At 42.8% G+C, this 19,419-nt stretch overlaps 1 protein-coding gene across 4 annotated transcripts in view; it reads right to left on the bottom strand.

Moving 5' to 3' along the window:
* Positions 1-19,419, bottom strand: part of GLIS1 (GLIS family zinc finger 1) — a 198,975-nt gene that overhangs the window by 133,500 nt on the left and 46,056 nt on the right. The gene's annotated exons all lie outside the window — the stretch shown is intronic.

Here is a 19,419-nt window from a genome sequence, read left to right as displayed (position 1 = left end):
ACAGCCAACATTTCACGATATATACTCACAGAAGTTAGTCCCTGAGGACAGATGCAATTTTTGTTTACATGGAAAACCTGTCATAGGCATTAGGGGATACATGAGCATTACTGTTAGCTGTTTGAATTGTGTCCAAAGAGAAAAATTAACTTCGTAATTAAGAAAACCAAATCCTGCCTAAGGCAAGGTGAGGAAAGCAAACAACAGTGGAGTAGATGCTCTGTGCTGGGGAAAGCAGCTCAGTGTTTAGTGTGGTATCTGGCAGACCCATGATAAGCACAAAATGGAGCTGCCTATAGAAAATGGTAAAGGAAAAAAAACAGTCCAGGGAAAGCAGTAAAACATACAGAGAACAAAATGTGCCCTTAAAGTCAGTACGGTTTAAGTGTACCAGGAGCCCCTTCAAACATTCAAGCTTCACTGAAGAAGTGCCACAAATTCGCTCTGGAGCCCAGCTCAGTGCTGGGCTACCGTTTCTCCAGCTAATTCCATCACCAAAGTAACAGGATGGGGCTTTTCACCCTGCACAGAACCAATCGCTCACAGCACTTACTCACAAGTAACATCGAAGTTAGTAACAATTTCTGGTAGACGGTGTCAGTTAAGAACCAATGAGTATTGCTGCTCCGTCGGAGCAGGTGCTGTGTAACATAGGATGTGATCTAAGAGATACAAACCGAAGAGCACACTGGACATACAACACAAGCAAATGCCCTGCACTGTACTTCTGGAATCATTTTAATATAAATACAAACAAGTTGAAGGAGTTCTTTATATCAGCAAGATGTTCCAAATGCATGGTAGCTTCTGGAACAACCTGTAACTTGTGATGCAAACCAATGCAAAAGGTTTTTCCTTCCCACTAGGTAATCTATTCAGTATCATAGAATCATAGAATGGTTTGGGTTGGAAAGGACCTTAAGATCATCCAGTTCCAACCCCCATCCCATAGGCAGGGATGCCTCACACTAGAGGGGGTCGCCCAAGGCTCTGTCCAACACGGCCTTGAACTCTGCCAGGGATGGAGCATTCACCACTTCTCTGGGCACCCTGTTCCAGTGCCTCACCACCCTGACAGTAAAGAACTTCCGCCTTATATCTAAACTGAACTTCCCCTTTATAAGTTTAAACCCAGTACCCCTTGTCCTATTGCTACAGTCCCTGATGAAGAGTCCCTCTCCAGAACAGTCTCAATATGTCACTCACCATATTCTTGACTTCATTACAGGTCATAAAATATGTCTCCTTGGAAGACAGGACTGCACCAACCAAAACACTTTCTTAAGCCAACATGACAGTACAAGCTCTTGAAATCTGGGAAGCTGTTCCAGCAGTATCTGCTGCTGTACAGAAACGTTAGCTTTCTGCACTGCTTTATATGGAGCTCCATGCCAGACCCTCTGTAACTCCAAATCCAGAGTAAAATACTTTATGTTCCTTGTGTATCTATTGGCAATAATAGTTACACAATTTTAATGAATTTGCTGGTAAATCAATAGCTCTGTTTCTGTTCTGCATTACAAGTATTACTGCATGTCAAATAAATCATTGTAATGAAGTTTGATGAGCAAAGGGTTTGATGGTGGTGTTCCCTAATTATAAACATCAGCAGTAAGACTTTTTGAAATCATGAAAGGAAAAGTGCTTTGATGATGGCAAGTAAATTCCCTGATTAAAATTACTTTCGACATTTCAGGCAATGGAAGTCTTCAAATCTGGCCCTGACCTTTGCTCTCCAAAATACATCTCTTCATTAGTAAATTGCATTATGTTTAATCATCAAATAATAAGAAGACACTGAACATCACAAAAGCCACAGTACCTCGCTGATTTATGTATGCAAATATCAGGGATGCAGTTGCTGAAACCATTCTGAAGGTATCCAACTTCTAAGAAAAGAAAGAGCCATATCAACCTGATGGAAGTATTTGTTGCCTTCATATGGAAAGAATCAAAGGACTGAAGAAATAAAGTGTCAGCTGGAACAGACACCACATTATCGAGACTATAAAACATGATTTATTCTCAAGTTTCTCCTTGACACAAGCATTATAAATTTAAAACTCCAGCTAACATTGGATCAGGTGCAAGCCTCAACAGAAGTAAAGATCACATGCACCACTTACACAGCATTTAATCAGATTCCTCCCATCTGCACGGCAAATGAATCCCTGAATCTTTCAGACATGAAGACAACAACTGACCCAACTAAACAGCTCTTGCTGTGAACTGTAAGTAATTTAGGTGTCCCCATCAAAGAATAATAGCAAACAAACCTGGACAGTAACATCGGAACAGATGTGCAAATGGACTGCTTGGAAATAAACAGGGTTTAGGCCACTTTCCAACAGAACTGGCTATTATCCAGGTTTAGCTCATTATCCAACAGAATTACCCAGGGCTTTTACAGGAGAAATGATTTTATTTTTGTCACTTCGTAACACCCTGATACTTCTATTTGCTCAGTTATTACGTTTATCTGCTTGGTTCCAACAATAAACTCCAAATACACAGCAAAGCCATTTTCCCAAACTCACCGTAACATGAAACATTCCCACTGCTCTTCCCTCCCTATATTTGCCCATGCCTCCAACCTTGCAGAGCGCAATTCTGAGGACTTTGGAAATGGCATAGGAAGGAGCTGTTATTTCCAACCTTTCTTCAAGACTGATCACCAGATTTCAAGGCTCTGACAAACTGCACATGCTGGAGAAGCATTAGCACAACCAGCACCTATGCAGGCTCAAAGAATGAGGAGCAGCAGAAACCTAATCCAGAGACCTGCATTCAGGAATGTCTTATCCTTCACCCTTCTGATCCAGAAAGGAAATACAGGAACTCAGCCCTCCTCTGACTTCATGCCTTTCTTATGCGTCCCTCTGGGATTTGGGCAAGGACTGTTCATTGTGCAGGTGCTGTTCATTCTACACTGCAGATGAAACCCAACTATAGCAAAACCAGAAGGCATTTTCTAGCATAAAAGTCAGAACACATCAGCACAGAAGTCTGAGACATTCTCCCAACAGATGAAACATTGGTGACAAACAACCTCAACTCAGGGTGCAGAATACACACCGAACTTGCAGTAGTCAAGACAATGAAGGACATGATGGGTGTGTGGCATGAATTCCCTATCACTGACTGCAGATACGATTTAAATAACCAAACATAAAATAGCACTCAAATGGGACCAGATAGGTGGAGAAAGACAAATGTTCAGGAATCAGCTGAGGTGCTGATCCCTCAATGCTCATCCCTGAGATGCTCAAATAAATGGGGGAGAGTTATTGCTGGAGACAAGACTGGCCCTGTGGCTGGATGGAAAGGCATGGCATGCAGCTCATTCCGAATGGTGAGGGTAGCAGATTAGAAGGGATAAACAGAAAGGAGTCTGGTGCTTTGGCTGCCAGAAAACATTGGAAATATACTTTTAAATATCTTAAACTTGGCCTTTTTTTTTCTCCGATCAGTAATACCAGCACAATGAGAGACAAGCTAAACCAGCTGCCTATATTGCCACGTCCAAGACATTCTGCAGAGATCACGTCAGAGAGTCAGTACGCCAAATCCAGAGGTGAGTACAAGCAAGTCTGCAGGAAACCCGGGGTGGTGTGAATTATGTCACCTTCAAGAGCCATTGGCCTGTATGTCATCTCCACCAGCCTGGTGTATGCTTATCTGTGGCAACTTCACACATCCTCGTACTCCTCGTGCCCCACCTCTGAATTTTGCTCTCTGCATAAATAGACATGTGAAGGACGTTCTGGGGAGCCCAGACTCTGGGATCTGACAAGAAGCTGAATATTAAGCACATAATGAATCCGAGAGGGGGGCAAGGGTGCAATTCTGTGAGCAACTAACTGTAATGTAAAAGACAGTACAACATAAAGAAGGGATGGGACTACTTCAATTTACAGCATAGTATGACTGTCGTGTGTACAAATTACAGTAACATATTGTAAACCATCCTAAAAGCACCTACGTTAGAGGGAGGTACTTGTGACATGTCACCTCTGGGTTAGTCCCAACTTCTGCCAAATAACAGGGAAATTCTAAGGGTTTCCCAAGGTGGTTCCCGAGGATATTTTAGTATCTAACCTGGTAGCCTAGTGCAGTTTCCCAGGGAGCAGGCTGGTGTCTCAACGTATACCGGACCCAAACCTTTCCATTCACCATCAATTAATCATCAATTGTGCAATTCTAACTGAAACTCATCACAAGCTCTCACGCTCTGCTTCCCACATCCAGAATCATTTTAAGTAGCTCCCAAAAGTTAGCCAAAGTGAGCCAACCTTTTTCTTTGAAACCATGAGGCTTTAGAAAGGTTGGTAAAGTTCTACACAGTATAGAAGCGCGGTGTGCTTGCTACTTAACAATCCAGTTCTGTGCTGGATCTGTCACCACTACAGTAAAATGTTTAAGTGTATAGTGTGCTTATAATAAATACTTTGCACAAAATTATTCATTCCACAGATGGGCAAAAGGGACTTTAATGCTTACTTTGTTTGCAGAAAGCTATATAAACCCTGCTAGTTCCAGGCAAGAATATGGAAGTCGTTTTGTTCTATTAAATAAAGGAAACAAGGTTCTCATTTTAAAATTAATTCAATGAAAACTATTAAGTAGCTGGCTGTGAATGCTTTGGGAATTTATACACACACACACACATATACATTTTTACCTGATACTAATTTCCCTCCCCCCTTACCTCTTGAACAAACACACTGTTAACCACATCTTTTCCAAAGAGCTCTGCATAGGAAGAGCTTGCAAGTCAAAACAGCACAGTAACATCAACGGCCCAAATGCTGCAGCTCGATACCATATCTTCCAGCAGGCACAAAGGGAGCACTAGCCAGAGGGTTTTCTCCCAACAAATGCAATTTGATCTCTCCTATAGTCATGCTGGTTTAATACTAATTGCTGAGGAGGAACAGCCCCAGCCCTCTTGTCTCTTGGCAATATCAGCATCACTTGGGGAATTAGCCCAGAGCAGACTTTCGGCCAAAGTATGAGATCTGAGAGCTTGCATGTGCTGGGTGTTTGCCTTGATTTTGGCTCCCCTTTACTGGTATCAGGGCAACTGAGCTTTTGTCCTGAGCTGAGAAAGAAATAAGAGCCCCGTGCTTTCTGCAGCCTGTTGCAATCTTCTGATACAAACCTAACTAAGCATTTTAACCACTTTTTCTGGGAGGTTTCCAAGAGCAAAGGCATTGTCTATGGAGCTGTACCTTTCTCTTTCTTCTTCTTCTTTTTATCCTCAACTGCGTCTTTAGTTTTAATACTTAACATCAAGCAGGATGTGTGATAACACTCTTCCTGGACATCCCCATAGTGACTGCGTGAGGCCACAAACGTCGGGTTGTGTATCTCAACTCAGATGGAGGTTGAGGGTTTGGGGAGCAGACAGCTTCAATTGAAATAAAACTAATTGTTTATCCAGAACCACAGAACAAAGCAACAGTAAAAAAAGAGAAGAAATTAATGTGCATAATTAGGAAATGTCAGTCATGCTTTTAAACACTTTCATAGAACTTGTATGTATCTGTGCCTCTGAGCTTCCAGCAACTTATTTCTTAATCTGTCACAGCACAAGTCACACATCATAAAAGGCAGCAATAATACGGCCAAAGTCAGAGATCCGGGCACCACTCAGAAAGACCCCGCTGTGGAGCTCTGCGCTCTCTTGAAGGGCGCTTCCCATGTCTCCTCTCAGGGCTGCATACGAACTTCAGAGATGAATTCTGACTTAAATTAAGATGGTTGTATCAGGATGAAATGTGCATGTCTTTGAAAACTATAAGGATAATATATCAAATCTTTTAGCTGGCATGCTTTTTTCTGCAGCTTCACTGCTGATTTACACTACGTAATGATCTGTTTATTCTCTGGATTGTCTGTAGTCCACAATGGTTTAAATTACTCATCTGCTTGCACTTAAGCATTTGGCCTCTATAAAAGACATGATAGGTAAGTGCAATGCAAATGTACTTTCCAATAATCAGTGCCACCCAGGTCAAGATTTCAGCTGGATAAACACAGTCCAAGCACACAGATTTGTGCCACCTTTAACAGAACCCTTTGGTGAGGATCTGTGGAAATCTCCAGTAGGAATGGTAGGGTTTATTCTTGGTTTTATCTTCAGGAGGTTATATTATTGCAATCTCCAGTGACACATTTTGAAGCTCAGCCTGCTAAGCCACATTAATATCTTTAATGAGAAGCAGCAACCTCTTCACATAGTTACATTAAAAGAAGCAGTGTATACATCAGATTGGCTTGAACTAATGCAGCATTTGGATAATAGTGTAAACTGTATTCAGCTTGTCTGATCTTATCAGGTAGCTCACAGGTATCTCACAGGGACATCAACATCTGCAGTTATAAGGTTTACAGTGGGAGATTAAAGCAAGGCTCCAGGTTATTTTGCTCTGTGCTGCTCAGGCACCTTGCCCTTAACACCAGAAACTCCCTCCCAGAGAATCCACGTGTCATCTATACACAAGAACACTCAGACACAGTACTTCAGCAGAAATTATCTATATTCTCACTGAAATATAGCCCAGAATCCAAATGAAATTGAACTGAAAGGAAAATGAAGCTTCCCAGCAAAGACGATATACTTAACACAGTCAGAACAAAACCCAAGCATCTGGAAGCTGGACTGGATCATTAAGGCCAGAAGGAATCTTTCACCATCCATAGGGTAAGCATACCATTCTTGTCAAAGCTAAAATCAGACACAATCTTACTGTGATGCTCTTTTTTTCTGGAATAACCACATGTATTGCAGGTCAGAGTTAAACTTAGGCAGAACAATCCAATGTAACATGTTTCTTACTGTGGCAAGCCTGAAAGAAGCCCTGCACCACACAAGACATATCAGTAGTTTAACTTCACAAAACAAAATGGCAGCGAGAAGCAAATAAAGGAGAAAGAACAAGAGAACTATTGTTAGGATCACTTAGCTATTCAGAGAAAGAAAAAGAAAATGCAAGCATGTTTTCTTAGGAAATAACTAACAATTGGCTTTGTCAGCTAATTCCCTATTGGCTTTATTGGTCTCCAGTAGAGACTTACTTAGATGAAGAGCATCATGCAGATGAACTCAGTGAGGGCCTGGCATGTGTTTGGGAAATCCAGCTGAAGGAAGGGAGGTAGTTGTTTGAGAGATGGCTAAATAACCTAATGCGTGAGGGCACAACAGATGGAACAAGGGGATAATAGGATTAGTGATAAAGACAAATTATCAGGGCCAAAGCAAATTATCAACTTTCCTAAAGACAAATCGAGATGTATTGTACCTAAAGCAGAGGAACATTGGAAGCAAACAGCAGGATTCATTCAGGACATGATGTGATCTAATCACTGGGAGGAAATGCTGAAGATTTATCGTATCCACCGTTTATCCACCAAAAAAATAATCACTAAAAAACAAAGGGCTCCAGCACTTCCTGACTACAACAGAACCCAGATCTGCCAAAGTATAATCAGAGACAAAATCTGGAGAGAGTGGACTGCATAAGTGCATAGGAGCCAGGCTTGTCAGATGTGAAAACACTTTATTAGTAGAAGGTCAAATGAGAAAATGAAGGTAGGTGTCATCACAACTGTCACGCACTAGAGTTGTGCAAGACCGACATAAGAAAATAAAAGTACTGCTTTAGTGTGTATGCTTTGGAAATATCGAGGGGAAAAAAAATATGGAAATCTTCAATGCCGTTTTTAGAGCTGCTTTTCAGGGAGGAGCTGCCCTTTAAGTTTGAGTGACTAATGGCAACGAATGTAATCTGGTTTTTATTTGCAGTGCCAGGCTCATTTGGCTTGTGTAAAATGCAACTCTTTGTTTGGTAAACAAGCAAATTAAAGTGGTGATCCAGAGAATCTTGGAAACTTTACTTAAATAAAGGAGCCTCTCTGGCAGAGTCATGGCTTAAAACCCGTTGGAAGGTGTGTTTCCAGATGTTTATCATGGGGTTTGCCGTCAAGATCAAATAGGCAACCTTTGCTAATATAGTCATGCCATATTGAACACAGAAGTAGTGAATAAACATCTGTGTATTCAAAAAGCAACAGTGGGCTCAGCTTCTTGGTCAAGCCAGAACAGTGCTGCCTAATGTATTATAAATGAGTTAAAATACAGTTACATCATTGAAAAACAAATATCTATACCAATGTTATGATGGGAAGGCTAACATGAAAAAAAAATAAGGAAACAGAGCAAAATGAAAGAAAAATATGAACAGTAAGAAGTGGATAACCCCTCCAAAATCTACGTTTTTTGATATTTCAGGGTAGATGAGCCAAGACATATGCTGAACCTTGGGGGAATATTCCACATGAGAGGTTCCTCCCAGGCAATGAATAGGTCCATGTCAGCCAGGGCGACACACTGGCATCCCGAAAGGGACAAGGCAAAACCGCACACCATCAACCTGCTTCAGCTGAATTATGCCCATGTATTCACACTGTCAGCCTGCCCGTTGTAGAAGTGCAAATATTCCCCAGGATCCATTTGAATCAGTAAGCTTCCCATGGAACATCATTCCTTGTTGGTAAAGCTTTCTGTCCTAAAAGCACCTAGAGACCTAAATGCAAGTGCAGCTGTTCGTGACAGTAAGAGAGAATTGCTTTGTTCCCATCAGATCTCAGCATGCCTGTGCAGAGCAGAAGTTGCAGTAACAAAGCCTGGTAGTTTTCAGTGTGTCCGCAGCTATTGCAAGGAGCCTCCTCACAGGCACTGTACCCAGACCACGGAAAATGAAATACTGAAAATAACACATTGAATCTCATGCTGCAGTTCTTCTAAAAGATAAATTACGCAGAATGTTACCCTCTAGGTCTCTAGGCAGAGCTGTCATTTAACATCTTCGACTGGATTGCTTTCAGGTACTGACAGAATTTGGAAGATGCTACAGAAACCAAAAGCTAAACAATACTGAGACACTCTAAAGACATCAGTGGCCAAAACGCTTGTTTTCCCCTCTTCCGCAGAACTAAAGAGAGCAGAATCAGGATTCCCCCTGCTGCATTATCAATACAACACTGTGTTGAACTCCAGGCAGTTGAAGGTATTTAAATGCACAGTGTGTGTTTAAAGGAACTGGCAAAGATCTAATGTTGGCTCAATGACATACAAGATGAAATAGCCCATTTTTAAAGACCAAGGTTAGTTTGAGAAGCTGGCAGTCAGAAAACACATCTTTCGATTTACAACTGGAATAAACTGTGAAGCAAGCAGAGACATGATAAATCTAGAAGCCCTTGCTATGATTTTCATAGGCCTACTTTTCACAGCAAGGCTGGAACTGACTCTGATTTATGTGCAAACACCACAAAATCTGACAAGTTGAAATATGAAAAATGAGATAAAGTAAAGCAGGTTTCCTCTGAGTTGGGACACCTCTTCCATCTCTAGCAAGTAACACAACAGAGTACACATGTAAAGCCATTTTATCTATTATTTCTCGTTGTGAGGTTAAGCTCAAAACAGCAACACTCCAAATTGTTTCGATTTTGTTGGTTTAAACTTGATCCTCCACATTTGGATGGGTTTTTAATTTGATTATACACACTCTTCTCAGAAAGGAATGCAAACGGCTCTCTCCAGCTTCCAATTAGGATGATAAGATTACCTGGAATTTCCTAACGCTGCAGTGATGCCTTAAAGTGAGGCTGGAGCAGCCCCTTCACCCCAACAGCCCCAGAGGTACTGTGATTTCTAAGAATCTGCATATGCTAATGTTCACTGTTTGGATGCAAAATCAGCAGCCAAAGCACAAATTAGAGCTGGTGGTAAATCAGCTCCTGATCTGTTTGGGACTGTGCAATGAGATCCCCCAGGAAGTCACTGTAATATTTTGGCTGCTCAGCCTGTTGCCTACATACGTGGTCAAAAGCAGACAGCAAGACCAACACCCTACTAATGAGTGAACTATAAAGTACCAGGATAGCTGAAGAAAAACTCTGCCACAAGCTCATTGTTCTTTCTCCTTCTCAGACAACTCATCAGCTGTTAGGGGGAGGGGGGAATTTATACCTTTTTCATCTCCTGGATCTTCCCTAACCCAGCACATTGCCAACACCATGTTAACGGTTTTTGAATATGCCCCTGAAGAACAAAGATACTGCTTTTGCCAGATCCCAGTATTTACAAGCAAGCCCAAATCTGTGAGAAAATTCAATTGAATGCAGATGGCAGGAAATTCCTCTAAAATGACAGTGGCCAAATTCAAACCACAAGACATGAAAATAACCCAACGTACTAGACATGAAGAACATATCTTATAGATTTTTCCTCATGCAATTCGCAATCTGTGATTGATTACTGGGAAGACAGACTGCAGATTTATTGGACTTCTGTAGAACAAGTATTCCATTTGCAACAATTAAATCTTATGTGGTTGAAAACTAGGTTGGAGGAACCAGTGGATGGCTCTGACACTGAGGAATGCATTTCTAGGTTATCCGTAAGACTGTAGTTTGTTTAGTTTTGCACTGTGCACTCATTTGTTCAGTGGAATTAACAGGGCTGGCACAAAAATACTGTCATTGTATCAGGAAGATGAACATGAGAAATTATTTGTACTGCTAACATTTCATGTTTTCAATGACAGAAAATGTCAGTCTTTTTGAGATGTAACAGCTAACTTCATCCCTTTAGAATAAAAGGTGCTACATATGTAGTAATGTGCAGATAGAGCCCGGACAAACTACTGTGGTGCTTCCAACTCAGATAAGGAGGAAGCTGAAGCAGTCTCCATGCCAAAGGGACTGACTACATGTTGGTAGATGGACTAAGCTAAATCCTGCTTCACTGAAACATAAGGAATTTATACTTTGCTGTGTGTCTGCTGTAAAACTCAAATGGTGATCCAAGGACAGAAAGGCACAGTCTGATACCATACAAATCCCAACAAACTACATCACAGGAAATTTAATAGCCATCTTCTTTCCTTTGGCTCTGCCTCAAATCCAGGTGACCAGGGAATTCTGAAGGGCAGCATTCAGCAGAATTACATTTCTGGTATCACTTTTGGGTTGGTTTTGCTCTAGCAAATTCTCAGGATTAATATGCTTTGTGTCAATACACATGTGAACTACGTGCCCTTGCATTCTGGGTATTCTGGTTAGCCCAGAGACAGAGATGTTATCAAGCAGCTAGGAAATATGGGAAGACCTTGTTGAAGACAGGGTGTGCAGAGTAGATTCTGTACACTAACATATGATTGCACAGGATATATGTGAATTTCTGAATAACTTCTACTTCGGACACACACAAAGGGCTAAACTGGCTAACAGAGTCATTCACCTGAAATGATCCACCCAGCCCTATTAGGCTTTCCTGAGCCCACAAAGTCCAAAACACTTTTCCTGGTATTCTCTTAAATTGACAACTTCTCTCTCTTCCTTCTCTATTCCCATGCCTAACCCCCCTCCCTTTCAGTCAGTCTCCTGGCACCTCTCAGTTCAGAGTACTGAGGCAGACAAACTCCAAGTTTGGTCTGAATGTGGCAGCTTATGGGAGAACAGGAGTATAATGAGAAACAAACAGCAAATGACTCCCTCTCTCATAGACTGTAGCAAGGCATCTGGGTATTACCCCACTACATCCCCTCTCCTGCCTCTCAGGAATACCTTGCCTGAGGGCCCAGAGTCACCAGTGCAGGCTGTGCAGCTCAGGTGTATTGTCCCCATTAGGTACCATTCCTCCCACTATCCCTCGTACAGTTTTTTTCTCCCCACCCAGAGGAACACAGCTCCTTCCCCTCAATTCCTAACACATCCCTCCTGCTAAGACAAGATGGGGCAGCAGAGACTTCACGCTGGCCCTCGTGGCACGCTATGTCTGCTTTCTGGCTGCAGTGTGCGTTGTGCACACAGCAACAGACAGAAACTTGGCAGTCCCTTTGCTCACTGCACTGACCCACAAAGCCCTCCCCAGCCTCTTCCCCTGCGTATCCATTAGCTTTCATGGGAATTTTGCACGCGCATGGAAGGGAAAACAGAAATCCTTGCTGAAGCCTGCAAAGAATAGTCGCCCAAGAGCATGCAGAAGATACAAACAACCTATTTTCAAACGAAATACCATCTTTTCTCACAGTTACTGGGAAACAGGTAGCAAAGGCAGCGGTTTGGACCCTGATCAGGAACTGGCAGCTTCCCCTCCAGGCAGAAAGAGATACACAGCGTGGATAATCCATTATACAATAACCTGGTGAAGTGCTCCAACAAGTGCTGCCCCAATATGTTGTTAGGTACCACTTGCAACATCTATGCTGGAGGTAGGAATACTTCTTCTTTTTAATTTGTCTCCAGGTCCTTTTTAATATAGCTGTGGGACAAGCCTTCTCTCTCTCTCTGCCTGTATTCTGCTCCTTCTCCCTGCATTTCCTTCTTCAAAATAATTCTTCAAAGTCCAAGGAGATCTCCATGGAAAGAACACTGAAGACACGAAAGCAATTACAACTGAATCGTGCAAATAGAAACAAGTCCCATTCTGATCTTTCAGTGTATTTATATGGGGTAGGAATAGAACTTTATTGCAGTTGTTACCAAATGACACTGGAAAACTCAATATCCGAATTCTAATTTGTGTCAGGTTTCAGAAGGATAATCAGTCAAATAACTACATTCCAATGCTTTAAAACTGCGCTCAAAAAGGCTGCCTGGATAAGAATGTGTTAGTGAATCCCCTGCACTTGATATGTGAACACTACCAAATCACAGTGCTGATCTGGGAGTAAAAGTAATGCTATTTTGACTCACTCATTTTCACTGAAGCCAATGAAAACCCTCCCACTGAGCTCCATCAGACCCTTTTAAGGATGACAAAGAAAATGTGGTGAAGGTTAGCAGGAATGTGATATGATTAAGATCTGCCTTTACTATCCATGAGAGAACACTGGCTCTGTGCCTGACCCTTTGCTTTAGGTGATACACTTTTTCAAGACTTAAAAAAAGACTGCTAGATCCATTGAATCCCATTGCCTGACCCTGAATTTCTCTCAGTTACCTCTGATCCTGTAAACTCATGTTCTAGCTGAACACAACTGCCAAAAAAAGCATCCAGTCTTAATTACAGAAGGGCAAGAGCTTTCACTTGCTCCAGCAATTCTTTACATCTTTTATTAAGCATTTATGGCCTTTGTTATTTCATTTGCCTGATCTCAGTTTCCAGCCCTCCGTTTTTGCTACGCTTTTCTCTGCTGCATTAAGAATCCTTTAAAGTACAGAGTTTTCCTGTCATCGAGTCACTTAACCTTTTTGATAAGCTAGAGGCTAATGCCCTGAATTCCAGGAAGGTTTCTTCAAGGCACTTTCTCCAACTTACCATTTCCACTAGCAGCATAACACTATGCAACACCTCATGTATTGCCATTGCTCCCTACAAAGGGGTCCTAGGAAGCCTGAACTCCATAGGCTAAGGTGCCCCTCCAGAGGATCCTGCCTGCCTGCCTTGCTGCCCCAGCACTTGCAGGATCCAATACCAAGCTGTGCTAAACATCAGTTTTTTCTCAGTGGGTTCCAACCTGTAAGTGCCTGACACCCTACCTGTTGTACTACTCTGCTCTTGTCATTCTTAGGCATGGGATCAACCTTCACCTCATGTGGGAATTTCCACCAGCAATGGTTTAAAAGCTCTAGCCTTAAGTATTAAAACCCTTAACCACTCCACATGCAAACCAACTGGATCCACCTCCTTTCTACTTGCTACTGGCAGCTACTCTGAGCCAGGACTTAATCCGTTTAGTGAATGTTTCAGTAATATCACATAATGTGTGTTGGGGTTTTTATGGGTTTTGATTGTTGAAGTTTGTTTTTTTATAAGAAAACCTCATCCATTAACCTCATAACCTCATGGAAATCTGACATCGCATTTCTTGGACAAGATGCACTTTCATTACAACCACACTAAACTGTGTGCCTATTCTTCAATACTTCAAGCCATGATACTGCCAAACATGAAGTCCCACTAACTGGCCCACCACCACCCTATTAGTTCATTTTTTATATTGGTCCAACATCCATTTCATGCTTCCTTTTCACAGCAGTGCAATCAGTAAAAGGTTAAGGCATAAGGAGAAGACAGCCATGCTGCTGTGCTGTCTGCTTACTCCACGGTGGAGCCTTCAGCAAATACCTGGCTCTAGTGCTGCAGCATGTTAAGAGCAGGGCTCAACAGCGGTCACGGAAGTCAAAGCTCCTTTGTATCAGAAATGGGACAGATACTCACTGATTTTGTACACACTGATCAAATAGAAAGATAGGTGAAATGGGGCGAGGGGCAGGAACAGAAAACAAGTGGAGTGTGTGCCTTGCCCACAATCAGTCAGTCAATAGCTGTTCTACATCCAGGAAACATACTGCAGCAGCAGCTGGAGCTGTCAGAACCTATCATGGCTATTAAACACCTCAAGCAAGCTACCCTTTGGTTACTATTAGTAGTATTATTTTAACAAGATATGGAGAGCTCTGAGATTCTCCCATTATCCTTTTATTTCTGCCTCTGAAGTGTTGCTTCACAGTGAGCCTTGGAAGACTCCTTCTCCCATGCTCTGCTCTGTAACAACTTTAACTCCTGCCAGCACCGCAACCGGAGACAGGATTCAGACATCTCACAGCTGTGTGCATCAATAGGATGAACTCACTGCAGAGCTCTGGGGTCAGCCTGAGCTTCATTCAGACTTGTGCAGGAGTCAGCAAAGCCAATTGAGTCATATGCAATCTGCTTCCCACAGAGCCATCAGCTTTTGAGGATGAAGCAGTTGCCACTGCTGCAATACCATTTTGTGTCACACTTCTGATCCCCTGTGACTCACCCCCACGTTCTGCCATGCACCCAGTTATCTTATCCCTGCAATTTCTTTTTCCCAGTTTCTCTGTCTCCTGGCCATGCTGAGGGCAGCACAAGACAGCTGTGTGGCAATGGTTATCCAGTCACTCACATCCCACTGCTGAAGCAGAGAAAGCACCAGGGTAGCTCCTGTCTTCAGATCAGAGACCAGGTGAAGGACAAGATCACTTCAGCTAGTCAGAGAAATAATAAGAAAGGGGAAGAAAGGCCTGGAAAAAACGTGACATTTGGTTTGGAAAAGCAGATTCATTAATCTGGGGAGAAAGAATAGACACATACTAGGAAGGCGGTTGAAGGGAGGAAGGCAAGTGGACAGCAATGATCCTACAGAATACACAGCTGTTTGTTGTTTAAAAAAAAGGGAAGCATAAGTAAACGCAAGGGATGAAATTAAGGACAGAAAGCAGCAAAATACAACCTGATGAGGCAGATCTCTGCAGCTACAAAGACATTTCTCCAGAAAACACACTCCTTGGCCATATGGATACATCACCAATAAATCTGCAGCACAGAGCAGCCCCGCACTGGCAGGAGGAACAGCATTTGGCCAAACAACTCTTCAGCCTTTGTTTCTTTCTTTGACAGAAGTTTAGGTAGGGCACATTGTGCAACAACTTTGTATATAAGGCACACCAAGAACAGCCAAGAGATCTGTGGACAGGTTCTCAGTGCCTCTGCTTCCCCACTTGGAAAATGTGATAACCTCATGACACAAGGATAATGTGCCCTTTTAAAAGAACCAGAAGAGCCTGTAATAGAAGATGCTGTAAAAAGTACAGACCGCTGTTGTTAAAATGGGAGAAAATCTATGAAGGAGCAAAGACAAGGAGTAGCACCCAACACAGAGGAAAATGAAAGGATAAGGAGCTAAAAATCACATGTAAAGCCCTACAAAAGCATTACTGTTTTTGCAGAATTGCCTGAGTAAGCTCTTTAAGGGAAACACACTTACAGTAAGTGATGTCTAACTTGTGAGTGAATCACCCCTCTCCCCATTCCATACTCTTTGCAGAACAAAAAACCATAAAAGATACATACTTTTGTACTGCTCTTTGCACAAATACCTCCCTCAGAGTTGTGCTGGCTGGGCATTCACAACACAAATACTTCCCACTAGTGTTGCTCTTGGTGACAACTTCTCCTCCAGCATCTAGCTGGAAGCCCTGTTGGGCAGCTATTCTTACCAGGAGAGGTGAAGGTAAAATCATCCATTCTCTATCGTCTACTGCTTGGCATCTTCTACAGTCAATATTTTCAGTTTTGTGAGGCTTTTTTCTTCTCTTGCCTTGAGCTGCTTCCTGCCCAGGTACTGTCAGAATCCCCACAGATCCTAGTAGCTCTGGGAAACACTCAGCTATTACTGGAACAAGAAGGGTACAAATATGTAATTTGATTTACTGCATAGGCAATACTCAAGTGAAGAAAGATGAAACAATGCCTGTGCCCACAGTGGGTGAGGATCTCCAAGATCTCAAGCCTGGAGCCAAAAGACACTTCCACAGCATGAATTACAAATTGCTCTTTAGGGAAAACAAAGCATAAGAAACAAACCCCCCACCTTTAACAAGTATTGATGATGCATATCTAGCAGAGGTAAGAAAAGTCAAAGGCAATCACAGATCCCTGGAGGGGAGCAGATAAAAGTGAAGAGGAAATAACCAGAGAAATTCCAAGATCCTGTAACTGGGAGCAAGATTTCTACTGTGTGCTGTAAGAGGGCCAGTCTGCATCAGCACAAGCAGCACCATTGCATGTAAACCCTCACACATTACTGATGATCTCAGATGATTTAGGCCACATGCTGATAAACTGAAACAGCCAAGTGAGCTTGATCCACCAGGAAAAGTCAGCTGCCTCTGGAAGTGCTGTGGAGGTAAGTTAAGGAGCAGGGTTTGCTTTCAGTGACCAGTGAATCACTTTCCCTGGGGTGATTGGGCAGTGTGGTATGTACAGCCATGTGTTTAGATGATAATGCCTCTCTCTGCCTCACAGATCAACTGGTTGATGGGGCATTTGCTCCAGCAGCTCCTGGAACAGTCTCAAGGTCATGAAAGTTGTGCCTAGTCACACTGCAGTGCTGTGTCAGTGTAACTCAAAAGCTAGGCTCTCTCTCGAAGTACTCCTGACGCCATTCTCCTTTTTGCAAGTAAACAACAAAGAAGTCATTTCAGTTTCTGTAAACATGTTTTGCTTCATGAGCTGGCCTGCTTGGTGTGCATTACATGCCGTGCTGGCACAGGCTGGGATGTCTTACAGAAATGCTTTCCACTAATACTGGAATCCTGCTACTCGGAGGGAATGCTGGGTTGCACAAGAGAGGCATCAAGAATCCATTCTGCCTTTTCCCCCCCCAGTTTCAGATCCGAAGAACAGGGTTGATGTGAATTGCACATTCCAGTTTTACAAAGCCCTTGGGTGCGAGTCAGAGTTTCAAAAGCACTTCTGCCTTCTCCATGTTTTCAGAGAAGGAGAAGAAAATGCTAATATTTAAATAAAGCAAAACGAGCACTTCCTAGGCTGAAGCAGAGAACACTAATTTGTTCCACAACAAAGCAGCCACTCCTCACTCTAACTGAAACTAGAATAAATACAGTGCCATGCCAGAAGAGCAACCGAAAGGAGATTTTACACCCAAAACTTGACACAGGTAACAGAGCAGTGGCTGACTGGTGTGTGGTGTGGGAACTCAAAAATAAGCAGAGCAGAAAAACCCTCTGCTTGGCAAATGGGACAGGGTTTTGCATCCGTAAACTGGAATTATGATGCACTCCATTGAAGTGTATTTTCTTTCCCCTCTGGTCTTCTCTGGGGCTGATTCTTACAAGTCCTCCAATGGAACTGGCAGAGAACAGTGTCCCTGATGTGGTTTTGATGAAAGCTTCTTGTTAAAATAATTGTTTCATTTTTGCTCTCATTTGTTTATTAATGAATCCTCCAAAGTTTCCGTTGGGGATCTTCCCATCAGACTATTCTGACAAGAATCCCTACTCTTCCTAACAGTGCATTCAGTACTTACTTCAGATTTCCATGTCTGCTATGAACTGAAAACTGAAATGCAGTCAGCACTGCAGCTGGTCTGGGAATCTTCCAAATGATGCCACTTCCCAAGATACACGTAGTATCTAACACCTTGTCTGTCATCCCTCCCCTGAGCTGTCATTCACATGCTTTGTACAGCTTCTTATGAAGTCAGCATGGCTCTCCAAGATGCTGTCTGCAGTAGAATAGTGATCAAGAGGGCATTTGCAGAAAACACAAGCATAGGAACATTGTGTCCTATGCAAAATAGGGATCACAGAAAGAAGCTGAATATAAGGTTCAGTGAAAATCAGCAGGATTTGTACTACTCCATCCTCGAATAAATAAATAAATAAAAAAGTAAGCCAGTTTTGATTGAAACTCCCCCTGGAGAGAGGCTTTTTCAAGCGCCTGTAGTGACAGGACAAAGGGGAATGGCTTTAACCTGACAGAGGGGAGACTGAGATGAGCTCTTAGGCAGAAGCTCTTCCCTGTGAGGGTGCTGAGGCGCTGGCACAGGGTGTCCAGAGAAGCTGTGGCTGCCCCATCCCTGGAAGTGCTCAAGGCCAGGTTGGACACAGGGGCTTGGAGCAAGCTGCTCTAGTGGAAGGTGCCCCTGCCTGTGGCAGGGGCTGGAACTGGATGAGCTTTAAGGTCCTTTTATCAAGATTCTTCATGTCCGTAACAACGCTGTATCTGAACTACCTTTTGTGATGGAAAGTATGAGGCTGGCTCCACCCTCTTTTGAAAGCTTATCAAGAACTGTGGCTCAATTCACTACACCCAAAACTTCACACTTCATTCTGTCCAATTTAGGAGCATCGGAGCCCTGCATGAGATGCAGCAGACACACACACGCACACACGCACGCACGCACACACAGGACTCCAGGTCTCAGATGGCTGAATCAACCTGTGGGAAGTGTCTCTGTCTTTCCATTACTTTCCATTAACTCCAGAACAAGCCTACAGCTTTGGCCTCTCAGCAGAGATGGTTTTAATTTGAACATCTAAATTTAGCTGGGATGCCACTAGTAAGATGTCGTAGTCCAGAGGGACCTTATGATGTATTTGATTCTTCAGCTGGAACAGATCCCTTATCTCTAGAATCACTTGTTTAGTTTTTTTGGTTGGTTGGGGCTTTTTTTGTTGGTTTTGTTCAGTTGATTGGTTTTGGTTTTTTAATTTATAGACAAAGGCTACAGTTTTCAAATGCACATTATGCAACCAGACACCTTCAAGCATCTAAATGTAAAGAATCCTGCTTTCCAAGAAGCTGGCTTTTCATCTAAGTGCATGAATGAAGACATAGAATGTAGCTTCCCTGCATTTCAGTTTGAATCTGCTAGCCCCGGTGTCACTTCTCCCTGCTTAGAGCTGCTCAGATGAGTGGGAGAGCAGGCGTCCTGCTGTATGCAGCAGCAGAAGCCTCTGGTGCCTCAGCTGGAGCTACCGGCAGCCTGTGCATCAATGCAGAGCGGTGCGACTGAGCTCAGCAAGTGAAAAATCCCTCTAGTGGGACGACATCGGAATAGTAAACCGAGC

The sequence above is a fragment of the Lathamus discolor genome, chromosome 3 (genome assembly GCF_037157495.1).
Source record: "Lathamus discolor isolate bLatDis1 chromosome 3, bLatDis1.hap1, whole genome shotgun sequence".
In the NCBI taxonomy this organism is placed as follows: Eukaryota; Metazoa; Chordata; class Aves; order Psittaciformes; family Psittacidae; genus Lathamus; species Lathamus discolor.
Note: the sequence above shows the minus strand (reverse complement) of the source record. Positions and strands in the feature narration are given on the sequence as shown.